At 38.5% G+C, this 22,552-nt stretch overlaps 1 protein-coding gene and 1 pseudogene across 5 annotated transcripts in view; both read left to right on the forward strand.

Annotated features, from left to right (window-relative positions):
- The window catches only part of CCNY (cyclin Y), a 315,939-nt gene that overhangs the window by 2,718 nt on the left and 290,669 nt on the right, over window positions 1-22,552 (forward strand). The gene's annotated exons all lie outside the window — the stretch shown is intronic.
- LOC122473313 lies at window positions 2,291-4,171 on the forward strand (annotated as a pseudogene).

Raw genomic sequence — 22,552 nt, forward strand, 5'->3', positions numbered from 1 at the left:
GGAGATTTAACTTCTTGTTTTAATTTTTGACAACATAGGAAGTAAATACAGCAGCTTGATACTACTTGTGATTCAAACAACATTAGTTGTCATCAAAATGACTTTACTGCAGTGTAAGTTTTGTATGTAAGCTCAGCTTTGCCTAATAGTTTTAGGTTCAATTCATTAAGAAACATCAAATCTGCAGCAAAAGCTAATTTCCAAATTCACTCACTGTTAATTAACAATGATTGAAGAAAGTCCTCATTCAGACGAATTTCAATCTTGATCCTGGGCTGAATATAATCTCAATATAATTTCATCAGTGCTAAAATGTCACACTGCTGTATGGTAGGACAATTAAGGATTTACTTCTATCTATGACAAAATTTATGGTACTGAAGATATTAAGTCCATGAGAGTAGAATTTCACTATTGACACTGCCAATTCCGTAAGACATGATATCAAATATGTTCCTCAGAAGTACCTGCTGATAAGGGCATCTGGATGGCTCAGTCAGCTAAGCAACTGAATCTTGATTTGGGTTCGGGTCATGATCTCAGTGCAGAGCCCACTTGGGATTCTTTCTCCCTCTCTCTCTGCTCCTCCCCAACTTGCACGCATGCTCTCTGTCTCTCAAAATAAATAAACATTAAAAAAGAAGTACCTGCTGATAAATAATACAATGAATATAAGGAAGTCTTTAAACACCTTAAATTTTCAAAATCTGTAAATTCATCCAACTAAGAGCTTTTCTTCTCCACATATATTTTTATCACCATCAGTTATAGCACATCTTAGCAGATTCTACTTCAGGTTGTACTAGATTAGTGTTTTCTCACTGTTTTCAAAAATATTCTCAATTATAATTGTTTCATACAGACCATTCATAGGTGAAACTCAGTGACTTTGGATCTGGCATTAGTCCTTGAAAAAACAACTGAGCAGTATGTTGATTTATCAAAAGCCAAGGAAAACCCCTTGAAATCATTTGGTTTCTTTTTAAATGGACTATTGATATTGCTTCCAATGTCTTAAACTCTTTTGAGTCACTTTCCCCCCCAAAGTTAATAGTCTTAAACCAGTTTATTTTCTCTGGACACATTTCTTTGGCTTGGAATCAAATATGATTTAATTAACAACACTGGTCAATGACTCGCTTTATCTAACAAATGAACTATTTAGAAACTTACTTCGGTTGCAGCTTCATTTCAAAAAAATTAGTGAAAAAAATTATACCTTAATGAAGTATTCCTTCTTCTACTTTCCACTTTTTCTGACAAGTGCTTTCCTATAAGTTGGGAATATTGTTATGATTGCTTAGTCCTAAGTAATACTGACAGATACTGTAGGTTTAGCACAGTGATAACATCACTTCATAATAAAAAACACAGTTCTTTGTCATCCAATTGATGACAAAATAATCCATAATCCATTATGTCTTACACGTGTAATATTTGAAGTTTACTTTTCTCCCATTTTTGTCTTGACAAGATGTGCATGAACTTGTCATAAAAAATTATAGGCCCCTCCTCCTGGTGCTCCAGCCTGACTTCCCTCCCAGACCCAACCTGCAGAAAGGCTGCCCAGAGGAGGAGAGGAGGGGAGGGTGTGTGGGTCTGTGTGGGTGCTGATGTTCTAGAACTTCCACGCTACCCCCAGCTGCACGAGGAAGTTGGATCTGACTTCTTCAGGATCTGTCCTTCTTTGGGTTCCCAAGGTGTCCCACCAGATGTCAGAAGTGGGTGGAGAATTCTGGGAGAGCAGACTTAGAAGATAAAACACCTGATCAACGAAATAAACATTATCAATTATGTGCCAAACATTTTGAGACCTCTATGATCTGTAGAACTAGTCCTTATGGGACAGTTCTTGGAGATAATGCAATACCAACAATATTTGTTTGTTCTTGCCAGTCATTCAAACAATCCACATAGTAGACACAAAAAACTAACAAAAGAAATCAGTGAAGATAAAATCAAGAAGCTGAAACGGAAAAAACAATGATGAAAATTCTGAAGAGGAATAAAAACAAAGAAATAAATGACAGCAATGCTCAGAATCCCAGTGCAGAAGAAGGGGCTGAAAAACAGGATGAAGACATTTTTCATCAACTCTTGAAAAGAAAGAAAACAAAGAATACTTAAAATCTTTATTTGAAATTTTGATTCTTTAAAAAAATTTTCTAGTTTATTTATTTTGAGAGAGAGAGAGAGACAAAGAGAGAGACAACAAGCAGGGGAGGAGCAGAGAGGGAGAGAGGGAGTGAGAGAGAATCTTAAGCAGCTCTGCACTGACAGTGGGGCCAAACTCATGAACAGTGAAATCTTGACCTGAGCTGAAAGCAAGACTCATATGCTTAACCTACTTAGCCACTCAGGTGCCCCTGAAATTTTTATTCTTATGGGAAAACAAGACATGCCTCTGGAAGGGCATGAAACTGATGAACTCCCAGAGGATCTCTTTGTTCAAGCACTGCGGGAGTGTGGGATAAATTCTGGTGAAGAAGTTGATAGAAAGCATTGAGACAATAGCAGTTAACACATTGTTCTGCTCGAAAACATAGCAGAGGCAGATGCTAGAGATCTGTGAGAGCTGCATTTGGGAGGAAACCCTCGGGGAGTGAGAGGCTGCCACTTCCTCTTTTCCATCATCACTGATGCCATAGTGGCCATATCAGGGAAGAATATTTGTCTGTGTTGGTGAGGTTTGTTGATGAATCTCATAACCTGAGAGAGGAATTTGTAGGCTTCTTGCCTTATGAGGTTGATGCAGAAATTTTGAAATTTCATACTGTTGATAATGGAGAAGTGGGGATTAAGCTGGAGTATTATCATGGCCAGGCTTACATTGTGTCCAGTGGATTTGCTTCCAAAATGAAAGTTGTTGCTTCTAGACTTTTAGAGAAATATCCCCAAGCTGTCTATACACTTTGCTCTTCCTGTGCCTTAAATATTTGGTTGGCAAAATCAGTGCCTGTTGTGAGAGTACCTGCTGTATTAGGAACAATAGAGGAAGTTTGTTCTTTCTTCCATTGATCTCCACAACTGCTTTTAGAGCTTGAACTGAAGGAAATTTGTCATTCCCAGTGGACAGGCAGGCATGATGCTTGTGAAATTTTAGTGGACCTCCTGCAAACACGTATTTTATGTTTAGATGGTATAGTGATACAAACCTTGGGTGGAATAACTATATAGCTGGTAACTATATAGCTGGGAACAGCTTTTGATTTCATTCTTACCATTGTTGTTCCTAAAAATGTTCTATCTTTTACAAGAGCCTTTGGGAAAAATCTCCACGGGAAAACTTCTGATGTCTTCTTTGTAGCCAGTAACTTGACTGCAGTGCTGCATTCATTAAATGAAATGATGGAAAATATTGAAGTTTATCATGAATTTCGGCTTGAAAAAGCTATAAATTTGGCAACCAAACTTGATATTCAGCTGAAACTCCCTGGAGAATTCCACAGAGCCCAGCGAGGTAACCTGGAATCCTAGCTAACTTCTGAGAGTTACTATAAAGAAACTCTAATGTCCCAACAGTGGAACTCATTATTCAGGAACTGAAAGATACATTTTCAGAACAGCACCTCAGAGCTCTTAAATGCTTATCTCTGGTACCCTCTGTCATGGGACAGCTCAAATTTAATACACTGGGCGGGGGGGGGGGGGGGGGCACCATGCTGACATGTACAGAAGTGACTTGCCTAATCATGACACACTCTCACCTGAGCTGCATTATTGGAGAATCAAGTGGAAACACAGAGGGTAAGACATAGAGCTTCCATTCACCATTTATGAAACCCTGCATCTGCAAGACATCAAGTTTTTCCTAGTGTTTATGCATTGCTGAAAGTCCTATGTATTCTTCCTGTGATGAAGGTTGAGAATGAATGCTATGAACATGAGTAAAATTGCCTCAAAGCATACCTGAGGAACACTTTGACAGACCAAAGGTCAAGTAACTTGGCTTTACTGAACCTAAATTTTGATATAAAACATGATCCTGATTTAATTGTGGACACATATATCAAACTCTACAACTAAGAGCTTCCTACAGATAACTCAGAAACCATTGAAAATACCTAAGAGACCTCTAAAGTGAGCTTTATCTTGGGTACCTGAGTGGCTTATTCAGTTAAGCTTCTGACTTCAACTCAGGTCATGATCTTGCGGTTTGTGAGTTCGAGCCCCGGGCCAGACTCTGTGCTGACAGCTCAGAGCCTGGAACCTGCTTCAGATTCTGTGCCTCTGCTCTCTGCCAGTCCCCCACTCACGCTCTGTCTATCTCTGTCTCAAAAATTAATTAACATTTTAAAAAGTTAAAAAAAATAAAGTAAGCTTTCTCTTATGCTTGTTATTTGGAAAAATCTGTAAAAAATGTGAAAACATCTTATGGAAAAGCTGTCCGGTGTATATAGACCATTTAATCACTAATATCTTGTTTGAAAAATATTTTTTTAATGTTTATTTTCAGAGACACAGAGAGAGAATGCAAACAGGAGAGGGGCAGAGAGAGGGAGAGAGAGAATCCCAAGCAGGCTCTGCACTGTCAGTGCAGAGCCCGATGCAGGGCTTGAACCCACAAACTGTGAGATCATGACCTGAGCCAAAATCAAGAGACCACACTCAACTGACTGAGTCACCCAGGTGCCCCACTCACTGAATATCCTGACCTATTGACTTCTCATGGAGTATATTAGCCATTGATAATCTGCCTATTTAAATGGCCCCTGATTGAACTCTCATGTTTTGGAGATATAACTGTTATTCCAGAAGATAGCATTGAAAGTGCCATATTACACTTCTATAGGATCTCTGCTAATGGCACTTTGAAATTGTTTTAGTTAAGTCATTTTAGACATAACATTTATTATCACTGGATCCAATTGTTGGGTATTGAGTTATCACTTCTTAGAAGAAATAGATTTTGAAGAGGTGTGGGAGGAAGGAATACATTTTATAAAATGTTACAATGAAATTCACAAGTGACCTTTGAATAGTAGGAATGTTAAGTATGTTAAAGATCTGTGGGGCACCTGCGTGGCTCAGTTGGTTGGGTGTCTGTCCTGACTCTTGATTTAGGCTCAGGTCATGATCTCACAGTTCATGGGATCCAATCCCGAGTCCGGCTCCGTGCTGACAGCACACAGCCTGACTCGGGATTCTCTCTCCCTCTCTCTCTCTGCCCCTCCCCCACTCAGACACATTCTCTCTCTCACTCAAAATAATGAAATAAACATTACCAAAAAATCCTGTAATGGACAGTTAAGGGAGTTACCAGACAGTGAGAGAGAAACATGTGAGTTTGCCAAGCAAGGATTTCAGTGTAGATTTTGTCTTTATCAAATGAATTTAGAGGAACAAGTTACAGTTAAAAGTGTAAATGGGCAAGCCTGCCATTGTTGTGCATCAGTTTGTTGCTGTTTAGACTCCTCTGTTGAGCCTCCATCTTCATAAGCTTTTTAGCAGGTATATGTCGAACACCTCTGTTTCATGGTCAAGACAGGATCAGAGGCCATGGACACCAACAACTGATTTGTCTGTTTTCCTCTTTTTCCATGGCTGTATGTACTGCTTCATCTCATCTTATAAACAAAACTGGAAAACTTACAAAAATAAGTGCTTTGTGGTTTATCTAGAAATAATACAGAAAATATTGCCGTTATTTTTGGCGAAGAAAATCGATTTTGTATAGTTTATTTCAACCTAAATAAAATGTGAATTTAAAAAAAATATATAAAATGTCATGCTATGGCAATATGTACAACACTCAAAATGCTGTTGAATTAAAAATTGTGACACTGCTTGTGTCACTGAGCAGTTCCTCACAGCGATAGAGGACATCATACAATCCCTGTCATAACTACTCAACTGCCATTGAAGTACACAACATGTAAACAAATGAGTATGGCCATGTTTTAATAAAGCTTTATTTACGGGCACTGAAAAGAATTTCATGATGTTCACATCACAAGATACTATTCTTCTGATTTCTTTTCCCATCATTTAGAAATCTAAAAACCACTCAAAAACTGGACCACACAAAAACTGGCAACAGGTGGGCTTTGGCCCACAGACTGGTTTGCCCACCACTGCCCTAGATTTAAACTCAGGCCTTTTTAAAAATCATGCCTTTAACTTCTGGTACCCTTCCCAGGGTGGGATTGTATTTTCAGCCTAATTTCTCAAAGTAGAAAAAAAAATGGGTCTCCTAGACGTTTCAAACATAACCAACCAGCAGTTTGGAAAGGGGGGCCCTGAGATAGCACATCGCTATGGAAATTCAGTCGCTCTCCTCACCCCTAGGATGGTCTTCTACTAATATCTCAGAAAGAAAACAAGAGCAGTAGGGTCAGAGAAAGCACAGTCTCCCTGTCAGACTGAGAATTTGATCGAGTTTGTCCTTTGTCTATTTCCGCTTCCAATGCCTTTTTCTGTTCTTTTCTGGGCCCTCCTGCTCCCAAAGCACAACTTACTCTGTAGTGGTATCATGTTACCTGATTCTTCTTATCACAACCAAGCAACTGATGAACTAATTCCTGCTAACTCCTCTCAGAGTCTGTTCGACAAGACCTTAGAGGGAAGAGAATCTTGAATCATGGGTTTTATTTTAGGTCAAAGCAGAGCAAATCTTACGTGTAAGAGTCTACCTCCTGCAACAATGACCCTGCTCCTGCCATAGCCCCATTCCAGGGTGGACTGAAACCATTCCATCATTCCCACTGCCCTCTTCCCTCTTGGAATTGTCATAGTGTGTCAAGTCTAGGACCTGGATCAGGGACGAGGCTGAGAAAGCATCCAGTTGGCAAACCCTAAAAGATACAAGTTTTTCCTAAAATAAAGTTTCTAAACACTGGCTAACCATGAGGACTACCTACAAAACTTCAGAAAAATGTGCCTGAGCCCCACCTGAGCTCAATCAGATGGTTTTCCAGGGTTTAAAATCACTCTCCAGTTCTCATCGCCAGGCAGGGCCTGTCATCAGGGCTTGATTTCCCTCTGCTACACCCAAATCCCAACTAAAGATAACTGAAGGAACTTTTGAGATCCCTGAATTACCTTAGAATCTAACAGTTAAATTTAAAAATCTTTGGGGGACACCTGGGTGGCTCAGTCAGTTAAGCTTCCAACTTCAGTTCAGGTCATGATCTCGCAGTTTGTGAGTTTGAGCCCCACATGGCACTCCACACTGACAGTACAGAGCCTGCTTGGGATTCTCTCTCTCTCCCTCTCTTTCTCTCTATCTCTCCCCCACTTGCACACTTACTCTCTCTCTCTCTCAAAATAAATATACAAAACTAAAAAAAATTTTTTTGTAAATTCTTTGGGATTCCTGAAAGGCTTGGTGTGTTAAATAATGAATAGCATGAGCATCAAACCTAAAACTTGAAGAAAGTCAGGGTGAATCCATCACAAGTTGAGAATTTCACTGATTAATATTGGGACCAGGACTCTAAAAGTTTGGATTATCCTGGTATTGACTTCCCTTTAGATTCTCTACAAACCATATTGAGGAAACACTACTGACCTTGGACTTCTCTGAACCAGTCTTTTCTGGAAAGAGTTCTCAAGTACCTTGACCCAAACATGACTTGAGAAAATATGTAGAAATAGAACATAAGAAAGTATTACTAGCATTCTAAAGGATAAGAACAGAGTGAAGAGGGAAGAAGGAAAGGAAAAGAGAGGAGAGGAGGAGGGGAAAGGAGCAGAGTGGGATGGAAGGAAAGAAGTAAGATATATCATTTAAAAAGCATTTTTAGGGGTACCTGGGTGACTCCATCAGTTAAGCATCTGACTCTTGATACCAGCTCAGGTCTTGATCTCATGGTTGTGAGTTCAAGCCCCACATTGGGCTTCACACCTAGCACGAACCCTACTTAAAAAAAAAAAGCATTTGTACTTTCTTAAAGTGGATGTTGAGAGAAGAGTGTCTCTACTTTTAAGAATGCTATGATATGCTTGGGAATGGTCCACAATAAAAGTCTTAACAATTGAAGGACTAGATATATACTGAGAATATTAGTAGACTGGAGATATATGATAATGAAGATAATAGTGTGAAGAAATAATTTGGGGCATATTATGTTCTACATCTGTATGTTTTCTTGACAAATGGGGAAAAATTAGATAAATGGAGAAGAGAGTTGGAGGTTAGGGCTTCTGCAATACTTTTGGTTGTGGATCTCTGGGTTATTTCTATTGTCACTTATTGAACATACATTTGCAGTTTTTGCACTTACATAATTTATTTCCTTGGAGGGCATTTTGCCTGTAGTGACTCCCATGTGTACTGGATCTTTACCTTGTACAGCCAGAGTTGAGAACCATTTGAATAGAGTATTGAAAGGACAATGCCAAAGGACTCAAGGTATTCCTCCCACACCTGACTTTAAATGAGGATTTCAGGATGTACAAAGGCATCATGCCACTAAAGTGTGGCCTATGGTTGCCTTGAGTTAGCTAATTTTCCTTAGCGGTTAAGGACAAAGTAGGCTTTTCAGGGTATGGTGCTCTAAAGCATACAGCTTACAAGAATCAGGAACACAGAATAAGTCTTGGTGGGTTGGTCAAGGCAGAGGTGGACATGCAGCCTCAGTAGCATATCATTGACATGCTTACTTCCTCCCTTCACTCTGAGGGACACACCTGCAAGTCACCTGCAGGAAAGGCTATGAGTCACAATGCAGAAGGCAGCCCCATTCCTCATGTTCTACAAGTGTAATTATCTTTTACAATCTAAATGACATAAGCCATCCTTGGGTAGGTTATGGAGAAGAAAAGATGACAGAAGAGGCTTTACATTACCTTCAGATAATTTGTTAAAGTAGAAACTTAGCATGCTTCTCTTGATTACCCTGTGGGAGGGCTGTTGGTTTAAAACTCTCTCAAGCTGGACACAAGCAGACATATTTATTGTTCTATTTGTAAGCCATATAGAGAGGATCCTCTTGTGTAGAACTAACAATATTTCTCAGTGACAGTGAATGAATAGAACAGAATGGAACAAGAGCCCTAATGGAGACTCAGTCACAGAGATCCTCCCTCCAGCAGATGGTGGGTGGGAAAACCTTAGCAGCAAGATAAATCTTAGTCAGGATTCTTGTTTCCTACTTGTGGTTTAGCAAGAATTTGTTGATTTGATTTGAATGGAATTTATTTACTTTCTAAGGCTTACCTTGAAAGGATGACATACTGTGAGTAACAATAGCATACAGAACAGCCCTTTCCAGAAGAGACTCATTTCACCTCACCCTAGGACTTTTGCAAAGCTATTCCCTGTATGGGTTCTGCTTACATATTCAAAATTTCCTGGTTTGTCTAGTTCTACAACTGCCAAGTGAAGAATGGACTAAACAGCCCATTGAGGGGAGCAGCTCATAGCTTTCACATAGCAGAGAGCACTCATTTCTGCTGGGATAAACAGCCTGTGTCCAGTGTCTCTAGGCAGTGGAAAGATGGGAGTGGATTTGGTCTGAATTCAGTGGGAAGCCAAGGGAGAGGCTCCTTTGAAGATGCAGGTATGGAAGGAAGATGATGGGGCTCCTGCTCTCATTTGTGATAGAAAAAGATGCCAAGTGTTGATTCCCAGAATTAAGACCAAAGCGACTAATTAAAAAAACAAAACAAAACAAAACAGTTCAGGCATGACTGTGGCCTTTTGTCTACCTTATAAATTCCTGATTGAGTTGAGTAATGTCAGGTAAATAGCTGGGAGGCAGAATAAAGTAATTGATTTACAAAGTTGAGAAGGTGATAGGTTAACACCCAGCTGAAAAAGTGAGAGAACCTGAGATTGTAACTGAATCACAATATTTGGCATGCTTATATGAAGTCAGGCCCATGGTCCTCAACAGGCAACTCATTACATTTGATGCATTCAAGTCTGGAAGGATGTGAGGTGGGGCTGAACTCTCTATTTGAAGGGGATACTAAAGGCAAAAATACAGTTTGAAGAGATTGAACAAGCATCAGAACCATAAACTGAAATGTTGGGAAGTATTAGACCAAGAATTCTTTTAAACTTTGATTAATATTTAAGGGCCAAAATAGTAAAGGTAGACAACATGCAAAAACAGAGAGATAATGTAAGCACAGAGAAATGGAAATTAGTTTTTAAGATTTTATTTTTAAGTAATCTCTACACCCAACACGAGGCTTGAGCTCAGAACCTCAAGATCAAGAGTTGCACGCTCCAGCCAGGCACCCTGAGAGATGGAAATTCCAAGAAAGGATAAAAGAATGTTACACATGAAAAATACTGTAACAGAAAGAAAAAAATGCCTTTGATGGATTTATTAGTAGACTGGACATGGCTAAGGAAAGAATTTCTAAGGAAATGACAACAGAAACTCCCAAAACTGAAAAGTAAAGAGAAAAAAAGACTGGGGGGGGGGGGGGAGCCAGAGCAGAATATCCAAGAACCGTGGGACAATTACAAAAGGTATAGCATACTTGTAACAGGAACACCACAAGGAAGAGAAAGAGTCAAAGGAATAGCAGCAATATCTGAAGCAATACTGACTGAAAATTTTCCCCAAATTAATTTCAGACACCACACCACAGACCCAGAAGCTCAAAGAACCAAGCAAGATAAAGGCTAAAACAACAACAGCAACAACAACAACAACAACAACAAACTATTCATAGGCATATCATATTCGAAGTACAGAAAAGCAAACATAAGCAATCTTGAAAAAAGTCACAGGAAAAATACACCTTACTTAAAAAGGAGCCTGGGTGGCTCAGTCAGTTAAGCGTCCGACTTTGGCTCAGGTGGTTCACGAGTTTGAGCCCCATGTGGGGTTCTGTGCTGACAGCTCAGAGCCTGGATCCTGCTTCAGAGTCTGTGTCTCCCTCTCTCTTTGCCATTCCCCTGCTTGTACTCTGTCTCTGTCTCTCTCAAAAATAAATAAAACATTTTAAAAAAAAAAGGAGCAAAGATGATGGGGCACCTGGGTGGCTCAGTTGGTCAAGCATCCGGTTCAGTGCTGACAGCTCAGAGCCTGGAGCCTACTTTGGATTCTGTGTCTCTTCTCTCTCTGCCCCCTCCCTTGCTCTCTCTCTCTCTCTCTCTCTAAAATAAAATAAACATTTAAAAAAAGGGGAAAAAAGGAGCAAAGATGAGCATTATATCTGACTTCTGCTTAGAAACCATGCAAGCAAGAAGAGAGTGGGGTGAGATATTTATAGTGTAGGGAGGAAAAACCAACAACCAAGAATTCTATACCCTGTGGAAAATAAAAATAAATAAAATAAAATAAATTAAAAAAAAATAAAAAATAAAAGACACGAGCTGTCAAAACTCAAGAAATAGATATTCTGAATAGGCCTGTATCAAAAAAATCTAATCAATAATTAATAATCTTCTCAAACAGAAAGCACCAGGCTCATATGGGTTCACGGGTGAATTCTACCAAATATTTAAGGAAGAAATCATACCAATTCTCTACAATCTCTTTCAGAGGATAGAAGCAAGAGGAATACTTTCTAACTCATTCCTTGAGGCCAGGATTACCCTAATACCAAAACCAGAAAAAGACATTACAAGGAAAAAAAAACAAACAAACTACAGATCGATATATGTGTGAACATAGACGCAAAATCTTCAACAAAATAGTAGCAAATAGACTCCAACAATGATAAATAAGACTTATATACTATGACCAAGTGGATTTGTCCTGGGTGGGCAAGGCTGATTCAATATTTGAAAATCACTAATGTAACCCACCACATTAACAGGCTGCAGAAAAAAAACCACACGATTGCATCAAGAGATGCCAAAACACATTTGACAAAATCCAACCCCTATTCATGATAAAAATTCTCACCAAAGTAGGAACTTCCTCAACTTGATATGGAACATCTACAAAAAACCCACAACTAATGTACTTAAAGGTGAGAAATTTGAAACTTTCTCACTAAGATCAGGAACCAGGCAAGGATGTCTTCTCTCACCACTGCCTTTCAGCACCATACTTGAAGTCCTAAGCTAATGCAATAAAACAAGGAAAGGAAATAAATGGTTTACAGATTGAGAAGGAAGAAATAACTATCTTTGTTCATAGAAGATATGATCACTATATAGAAAAGTCAAAAGAATTAACAACAACAACAAAAAAAACCTTCCTGGAACTAATAAGCAAGTATAGCAAAGTGACAATATAAAAGGTTAATATGCAAAAGTCAATTGCTTTCATATATACCAGCAATGAACAACTGAAAGTTGAAATTAAAAACACATTGCAGGGGCGCCTGGGTGGCGCAGTCGGTTAAGCGTCCGACTTCAGCCAGGTCACGATCTTGCAGTCCGTGAGTTCGAGCCCCGCGTCGGGCTCTGGGCTGATGGCTCAGAGCCTGGAGCCTGTTTCCGATTCTGTGTCTCCCTCTCTCTCTGCCCCTCCCCCGTTCATGCTCTGTCTCTCTCTGTCCCAAAAATAAATAAACGTTGAAAAAAAATTAAAAAAAAAAACACATTGCAAATTACATTAGCACCCCAAATCAGTGAAATACTTAGGTATAAATTTAACAAAATATGTACAAGATTTATCCGAGGAAAACTACAAAACTTTGATGAAAGGCATCAAATAACTAAATAAATGTAGAGATAATCCATATTCATGGATACAAAGACTTAAGATGTCAGTTATTCTCAACACAATTCCAATCAAAATCCCAGCATTTATTTGTGGATATCAACAAACTGATTCTAAATTGTGGATGGAGAGGCAAAAAAAAAAAAAAAAAAAAAAAAAAAAAAAGAATAGCCACCTCAATATTGAAGGAAAAGAACAAAATTGGAGGATTGACACTACTCTACTTCAAGAATTACTATAAAGCTACCACAATCAAGACAGTGTGGCATTGATGAAAGAATAGGAAGAGAATAGAAAGCCCAGAAACAGACTCATATAAAAATAGTCAACGGATCTTTGACAAACGAGCAAAAACAAGAGAACAAAGAAGAGATAGTCTTTTCAACAAATGGTGCTGGTAAAACTGGACATCCACATACAACAACAACAACAACAACAACAACAACAACAGCAACAAAAAGAATCTACACACAGTCCTTAAACTTTTCACAAACATGCAGAATTGATCCAAATATAGACCTACACATAAAACACAAAACTATAAAACTACTAGAAGACAACATAAGAGGAAACCTAGATACTAAACCCAAATGTTGGTGATGGCAATGACTTTTTTTTATTTAAAAAATTTTTAAATGTTTTATTTAAGAGAGAGAGAGAGAGAGAGAGAGAGAGAGAGAGAATGGGGTAGGGGCAGAGAGAGAAGGAGACACAGAATCCAAAGCAGGCTCCAGACTCTGACCTGTCAGCACAGAGTCTAACATAGGCGTCAAACTCACGGACTGTGAAATCATGACGTGAGCTGAAATCAGAAGCTTAACTGACTGAGCCACCCAAGAGCCCCGCCAATAACTTTTTAGATACAACATCAAAGTCACAATCCATGAAATAAATATTTGATAAGATAGATTTCATTAAAATTAGAAACTTCTGTTCTGCAAAACCCAATGTACAGAGAATAGAAGTTAAAACACCAACTGGGAGAATTTGCAAAAGACACATCTGATAAAGGATTGTTAAACATGCTGATTGAAAAATAGGCCAAAGACCTGAACAGACATCTTACTAAAGAAGATATACCGATGAGAAGTAAGCATGTGAAAAGATATTTGACATGATGTCATTAGGGAATTGCAAATTAAAACAACAATGAGATACATACCTACTGGAATGTCCAAAATCCAAAACACTCATAACAAATACTGCTAGGGATATGGAGCAATAGGTGCAGGCATTTTGGAAGACAGTTTGGTAAAACTAAACATACTCTAACCATATGATCCAACAATTATGCTCTTTGGAATTTACCCAAAGGAGTTGAAAACTGGGTTACACAAAAAGCTGCATACAGATGTTTATAGCACATTTATTTATGACTGCCAAAACTTGGAAGCCGCCAAGATGTCCTTCAGTAGGTAAATTAGTAAAAAACAAAACAAAACAAAACAAAACTGTGGTACATCTAGATCATGGAGTATTAATTATTTAGTGCTAAAAAAGAAATGAACTATCAAGCTATGAAAGATATGGAGGAACTTAAGTGCATATTGCTCAGTAAAAGAAGCCAATTTCAAAAGTATACATACTGTATTCAAGACATTCTGAAAAATGCAGTACTGTAGAGAAAATAAACACATCAGTAGTTGCCAGAGGATGGGTGGGGAGGAAGGAAGAATAGCCAGAGCACATAGGTGGTGAAAACCATTCTGTATGACACATGATACTACAAGAGTGGATTCATGTAATGATATCTTTTTAAAAAATTAGTTTCAGGAGTAGAATTCAGTTATTCATCACTTACATATTACACCCAGTGCCCATCACAAGTGCCCTTCTTAATGCCCATCACCCAATTAGCCCATCCCTCTACCCACCTCCCCTCCAGGAACACTGTTTGTTCTCTAGTTAAGAGTCTCTTATGGTTTGCCTCCTCTCTGTTTTTATCTTATTTTCTTTTTCCTTCCCTATGTTCATTTGTTTTGTCTGTTAAATTCCACATGAGTGAAATCATATGGTATTCGCCTTTCTCTGACTTATTTCGTTTCACTTAGCATAATACACTCTAGTTCCATTTACATCATTGAAAATGGCAAGATTTCATTCTTTTTGTTGTCTGAGTATATCATCTTCTTTATCCATTCATCAGTCAAAGGACATTTGGGCTCTTTCCACAATTTGGCTATTGTTGATAGTCCTGCTATAAACATTGGGGTGCATGTGCCCCTTTGAATCAGTATTTTTCTATTCTTTGGATAAGTACCTAGTAGTGAAATTGCTGGACATGAGGTAGTTCTATTTTTAACTTTTTGAGGAAGCTCCAACCGTTTTCTGGAGTGGCTGGACCAGTTTGTATTCCACCTACAACAGTGTAAGAGGTTTCCCCTTTCTCCAAATCCTTGCCAATATCTATTGTTTCCTGAGTTAATTTTAGCCATTCTGACAGGTGTGAGGTAGTGGTTTTGATTCATATTTCCCTGATGATGAGTGATGTTTGGCATTTTTCATGTGTCTGTTAGCCATTTGTATGTCGTCTTTGGAGAAATGTCTGTTCATTTCTTAACTGGGTTATTTATGTTGGGGGTGTTGAGATTGATAAATTCTTTATAGATTTTGGCCACTAGCCCTTTATCATCCTATACGTCATCTGCACTTATCTTTTCCCATTCTGTAGTTTACCTTTTAGTTTTTTTGATTGCTCTCTTCACTGTGAAGAAGCTTTTTATATTGATGAAGTCCCAATAGTTGATTTTTGCTTTTGTTTTTCTTGCCTTAGGAGATGTGTCTAGTAAGAAGTTGCTACAGCTGAGGTCAAAGAAGTTGCCACCTGTGTTCTCCTCTAGGATTTTGATGGTTTCCTGCCTCACATTTATGTCTTTTATCCATTTTAAATTTATTTTTGTGCATGTGTAAGAAAGTGGTCCAGTTTCATTCTTCTGCATGTCACTGTCCAGTTATCCCAACACCATTTGTTGAAGACTCTGTCTTTTTTTCCATTGGATATTCCTTCCTCCTTTGTTGGAGATTAGTTGACCATATAGTTATGAGTCCATTTCTCGGTTCTCTGTTCTGTTTCATTGATTTATGTATCTGTTTTTGTACCATACTGTCTTGATTGTTATAGCCTTGTAATATAGCTTGAAGTTGAGAATTGTGATGCCTCCCACTTTGCTTTTTTTTTTTTTCAACATACTTTGGCTATTCAGGGTCTTTTCTGTTTCCATACAAGTTTTAGAATGTTCGTTTTGCTCTGTGAAGAATGCTGGTATTGATAGAGATTGCATTGGATGTGTAAATTGCTTTGGGTAGTATAGACATTTTAACAATATCTGTTCTTCCAATCCATGAGAATGGAATGTATTTCCATTTCTTTGTCTTCTTTATTTCTTTCATAAGTGTTCTATAGTTTTTGTAGAGTACAGATCTTTTACTTCTTTGGTTAGGTTTATTTGTAGGTATCCTATGGTTTTTGGTGCAATTGTAAGTGACGTCAGTTCCTTGATTTCTCTTTCTGCTGTTTCATTATTGGTGTATAGAAATGCAACATATTTCTGTACGTTGATTTTATATCTTGCAACATTGCTGAATCGTGTATCAGTTCTAGCAATAGTTTGGTGGAGTTTTTTTTGGCTTTCTACATAAAGTATCATGTTGTTTACAAATAGTGAAAATTTGATTTCTTCTGATTTGGATGTCTTTATTTCTTTTTGTTTGATTGCTGAGGCTAGGACTTCCAGTACTATTTTGAACAAAGTGGTGAGAGTGGGTATCCGTGCCATGTTACTGACCTTAGGGGAAAAGCTGTCAGTTTTTCCCCACTGTGGATGATATTAGCTGTGGGTCTTTCATATATTCATATATGGCCTTTATGATGTTAAGGTATATTCCATCTATCCCTGCTTTGTTGAGGGTTTTTAAAATCAAGAATGGATGTTATATTTTGTAAAATGCTTTTTCTGCATCTATTGACAGGATCATATGGATCTTATCCTTTTTTTATTAATGTGGTGTATCACATTGATTGACTTATGGATATTGAACCACCCCTGCAGCCCAGGAATAAATCCCAGTTGATCATGGTGAATAATTATTTTAATGTACTTTTGGATTTGATTTGCTACTATCCTGTTGAGAATTTTTGCATCATGTTCACCAGGGATACTGGTTTGTAATTCTCCTTTTTAGTGGATTTTTTTTTCTTCTGGTTTTAGAATCAAGGTAACGCTGGCCCCATAGAACAAGCTTGGAAGTTTTCCTTTCATTTCTATTTTTTGGAACAGTTTCAGAAGAATAGGTGTTAACTCTTCTTTAAATGTTTGATAGAATTCCCTTGGGAAGCCATCTGGCTCTGGACTCTTGTTTGTGGAGATTTTCGATTACTGATTCAATTTCGTTGCTGGTTATGGGTTTCTTCAAATTTTCTATTTCTTCCTGTTTCAGTTTTGGTAGATTATATGTTTCTTTATTTTATTTTATTTTTTACACTTATTTATTTTTGAGAGACAGAGAGAGACAGAGCGCAAGTGGGGGAGGGGCAGAGATAGAAGGAGACACAGAATCTGAAGCAGGCTCCAGGCTCTGAGCTGTCAGCACAGAGCCTAATATGGGGTTCGAACTCACAAACTGTGAGATCATGACCTGAGCTGAAGTTGGATGCTTAACCGACTGAGGTACCCAGGCGCCCCGGTAATTTATATGTTTCTAGGAATTTATCCAATTCTTCCAGATTGCCCAATTTGTTGGCCCATAATAGTCTCTTGTAATTGTTTGTATTTCTTTGGTGTTGGTTGTGATCTCTTCCCTTTCATTTATGATTTTATTTATTGGGTCTTTCTCTCTCTTTTTTTTTTTTTTTGATAAATGTGGCTAAGGGTTTATCAATTTTGTTGACTCTTTCAAAGAACCAGCTCCTAGTTTTGTTGATCTGTTCTACTGCTTTTTTGACTTCTATATCATTTATTCCTGCTCTAATCTTTATTATTCCCCTTCTTCTGCTGGTTTTAGGCTTTATTTGCTCTTCTTTGTCCTGCTCCTTCAGGTATAAGGTTAGGTTGTTATTTGAGACTTTTCTTGCTTATTTAGGCCTGTGTTACTATATACTTCTCTCTTATGACACCTTTGCTTCATACCAAACGTTTTGGACTGTCATGTTTCATTTTCATTTCCTTGCATGTATTTTTTAAATTTCTTATTCAGTTTCCTGGTTAACTCATTCATTCTTCAGTAGGGTGTTCTTTAACTTCCATGTATCTGTGGTATTCCCAGTTTTTTTCTTGTGGTTGACTTCAAGTTTCATAGCGTTGTGGTCTGAAAATATGCATGGTATGATCTCAATCTTTTTTTACCCATTGAGGGATAAATTGTGACCCAGTATGTTATCTATTATGGAGAATGTTTGTTCCATGTGCCCTTGAAAACAATATGTATTCTTCTACTTAGGATGAAATGCTCTGAATACATCTATTAAGTCCATCTGGGCAGTGTGCCATTCAAAGCTGTCGTCTCCTTGTTGAACTTCTGCTTAGATGATCTATCCATTGTTATAAGTGGGGTGTTAAAGTCCCCTACTATTATTATATTAATATTAATGAATTTCTTTAAGTTTGTTACTAATTGGTTTATATTTGACTTCTCTCCAAGTTGGGGACATAAATATTTATAATAGTTAGATCTTCTTGTTGAATAGACCCTTTGTTATGATATAGTGCCCTTCTTCATCTCTTATTATAGTCTTTGGTTTTAAAATCTAGTTTGTCTGATATAAGTATGACTACTCCAGCTTTTCATGTCCATTCGCATGATAAATGTTCTCCACCCCCTCACTTTCAATCTGGAGGTGTCTTTGAGTCTAAAATAAGTCTCTTATAAGCAGCATATTGATGTGTCTTTTTTTTTATCCATTCTGATATCCTATATCTTTTGATTGAGGCATTTAGTCCATTTACATTCAGAGTAATTATTGATAGATATGAATTTAGTGCCATTGTGTTACCTGTAAAGCTGATATTTCTGTAGATTGTCTCTGTTCCTGTCTAGTTTTTGTCACTTTCGGTCTTCCTTTCCCACTCAGTGTTTCTTTTAATATTTCTTGTAGAGCTGGTTTAGTGTCACAAACTCCTTTAGTTTTTGCTTGTTTTGGAAATTCTTTATCTCTCCTATTCTGAATAACAGCCTGACTGGATAAAGTATTCTTGTCTGGATATTTTTCCCATATCGCACGTTGAATATATCATTCCACTCACTCCCTTCTGGCCTGCCAAGTTTCTGTGGATAGGTTTGCTGTTAACCTTATGTGCCTACCCTTTTAGGTTAAGGAATTTTTGTCCCTAGCTGCTTTCATAATCCCATATCTTTGTATTTTTCAAGTTTCACTATGATATAAGTTGACCTGTTTTCATTGATTTTGAGGAGAGTTCTCTGAGCCTCTTGGCCTTGAATGCCTATTTCCTTCCCCAGATTATGGAAGTTCTAAACTATAATTTGTTCAAATAAAACTTCTGCCCCTTTTCCCCACTCTTCGCCTGCAACTACTATGATCTGAATATTATTGCACTTTATGGAATTGCTAAGTTCCCTAAGTCTATATTCGTGATCTAATAGTTTACTAATAGTTTTCTTTCCCTCTTCTTTTGAGCTTCATTATTTTCCACAATTTTATCTTCTATATCATCCATTCATTCCTCTGCTTCTTCCATCCTCGTTGTGATTATACCAGTTGGTTTTGCATCTCAGTTATAGCATTTTTTATTTCAGCCTGACTAGTTTTAGGTCTTTTATCTCTTCAGCAAGCGTTTCTCTGGAGTCTTCTATGCTTCTTGCAAGCCAAGCTAATATTCTTATGACTGTTGTTTTAAATTCTTGTTCAGATATATTGCTGATATCTGTTTTGAGTAAATCCCTGGCTGTGATTTCTTCTTGATCTTTCTTTTGGGGAGAATTCCTCCATCTTTTCATTTTGCCTTGATTTCTGTCTTTTGTATGTTATGAAAGCTTATTATGTTTCCTGCTCCTGAGAGTAATGCTATATAAAAAGGGGGTCATACACTATCCCAGGACCCGGTGCTTCAGGGAGTGTTTCTGGTGTATGCTGTATATACTTTGCTGTTGTTTTTCTGACTGCTCTTTCCCCCAGGTCAGTCCTTTGTAGAGTTTCTCCTTGCTTACAGTGGGGAGTGTTTTGACATTTAACTAGGTGTGCTTTGATTTGCTTGTTAAAATAAGCCTAATTAAAAAAAATTAAAAAGCCAATCCAAAAATAAATAAATATATAAAGAGAAAAGGAAAAGTAATAAAAAACAAAACAAAAAAACCCAAAACAAATAGACAAATAAAAAACTATAAGCCTGGGGTGCTTGTGTGGCTCAGTTGGTTAAGCATCTGACTCTTGGTTTTGGTTCAGGTCATGATCTCATAGGTTTATGGGTTCAAGCCCCACATTGGGCTCTGTGCTAACAGTGCAGGGCCTGCTTAGGATTCCCTCTCTCCCTCTCTCTCTGCCTCTCCCCTGCCTGCCTTCTTTGTCTCTCAAAATTAAATAAACTTAAAAAAAAGCCACACAAAACATTACCCTGATTTCAAAGAAAAAGGAAGACAAAAAGAAGCCTGATCTCAAAAAAAGAAAAGAAAAGCAAAGGGAAATAAATAAATAAATAAATAAATAAATAAATGCCTGGTCCTATTTCCACCAGAACTGAAGCTGATGATTTGGAGCACTCTATGATTAATAGACTTGGTGAATGTGGGGGCCTGTGATGGTCTTCTGAGGGTGAGGCCCACTGTCCTGGCTCACAGTCAGACCTGCCCTAGTAATGATGCATTCGCAGGGTGCAGGGAGGCAGGGCTTGGTGTAAGCAGCCTCAGCCTCCACTGGGGGTGCTGTGTTGCTCACTGAACTCCAACCACACTGGTAGGCCAGGGGAAGATGGCATTGCACTGCTGTCTAGTCTCTAGAGAGGGAAGCTTGCACCTGCCACTATTGAGGAAGCACTCACAGACAAGGGAACAATCTCCCCTCTTGTGTCCCAGCTTCCATCAGATCCCTGCCCTCACCATGTCTGTGCCCAAGCTGTCAACACACCCGGTGTCACAGTTCTCCTTTGTTTTACCTCTGGCACCCAGCCCAGATCCAAAACTCCAAACCTTGAAGGGCCTGGTACGATGCAGACCTGCTCCTGTCCTTCAGAGGAGAGCCTCATAGTGCTGTGTCTTGTGCCGTTCTGTCCCAGAAAAGCAGTTGCATGGCTGCACCGGTGCTTGGAGTTTATGTTGAAGCACAGCAAAAAGCAGAGACCAGATTATATGCCCTCTGCCTGTATTTCTGTCCTTTGCTGATGAACGGCCACTCAATGGTGCTGGCAAGGGTCTTTTGTCCTTGGAGAGGCAATATACCCCTCTTCCAAATGTCCTTTAAGAAGGGGAACATTCTCTCCCAGTGGGACCCAGGAGATCGTTACACCATGCTGTCTGCTCCCAGGCTTCTGCCCTCCTCCCCAGGTGCACTGCTGCCCAGCTGGCTTGACTGCAGCCAATGGTGCAGACTTCTAAAACCTCAGAATTTGAGCTTCCCTGCTTTGGGGAGTGTTTTTCTTGTGCAAACCCAATATGCAGCTCTCCCCTTCTCTCTTCTCTCTCCACCAAAGGGTTCCCTCTGTGGCAATATAGCTTTCCTCTCCCCCAGTTCACATCACTGCATCTCATACCAGACATTTTCTCTCCCTGTAATTGTGCAACTTGTTCTCTTAAGCCTCAGATTGATTTCCTAGGTGTTCAGAATGATTTGCTGTTAATCTAGCTGTGTTCAAGGGACAAGACAAGCCCATGATTCCCCTAATACTCCACTAATCTTAACTCCCTCTCCCTCATGTAATTATATTTTTGTTAAAACCCATAGAATGTAGGGGCACCTGGGGGCTCAGTCGGTTAAGCATCTGACTTTGTCCGACTTCGGCTCAGGTCATGATCTCGCAGTTCGTGAGTTCCAACCCTGAGTCGGGCTCTGTGCTGACAGCTCAGAGCTTGGATCCTGTTTCAGATTGTGTCTCCTCCTCTCTCTTCCCCTCCCCTGCTCGCACTCTGTCTCCTTCTCTCAAAAAATAAACCTTAAAAAAAATTAAAAACAAAAACCATGGAATGTAGAACACTAAGAATGAACCCTTATATAATCTATGGATTGGGGTAATGATGTGTTAATGTAAGTTTGCTGATTGTAACAAATGTACCACTGTGTTGCAGAATGTTGATGTGAGGGAGACTGTGTGTATATGGGGATAGAGAATATCTGGAAACTCTCTACTTGTCACTCAATTTTGCTGTGAAACCAAACTTTCTCTAAAAATAAAGTTTATTAAAAAATTATATACTGTTAAATGCACAGATCTTAAGTGTATAATTAAATCTGTTTTGATTAATGTATATACCCATGTAATCACTACACCAAATCATAATTTAGAACATTTCCATCACCCCAGAAAGGTTTCCTGTATCCATTCCCTTAAGCAATTATTGTTCTGATTTCTATCACCACATATTGGTTTACTTCAGTCTTGGAGTTCATTTGAAAGGAATCATACAGTATATACTCTTTTATGTCTGCCTTCTTTCACTTAACATATATTTTTTATTTTTTTTATTTTTAATTTTTTTAACATTTATTTATTTTTGAGACAGAGAGAGACAGAGCATGAATGGGGGAGGGTCAGAGACAGGGAGACACAGAATCTGAAACAGGCTCCAGGCTCCGAGCTGTCAGCACAGAGCCCGACGTGGGGCTCGAACTCACGGACCGTGAGATCATGACCTGAGCCGAAGTCAGCCACTCAACCGACTGAGCCACCCAGGTGCCCCTTAACATATATTTTTTAGATTCATCCATAGTTTTCAAAGTATCAGTAGTTCATTTTTTTTATTGTTGAGTAATATTGCATTAAATAAATACATCACAATTTGTCTATTCAAGCTTCTTTTGTTATTATATTATA

The sequence above is a fragment of the Prionailurus bengalensis genome, chromosome B4 (genome assembly GCF_016509475.1).
Source record: "Prionailurus bengalensis isolate Pbe53 chromosome B4, Fcat_Pben_1.1_paternal_pri, whole genome shotgun sequence".
Lineage (NCBI taxonomy): Eukaryota > Metazoa > Chordata > Mammalia > Carnivora > Felidae > Prionailurus > Prionailurus bengalensis.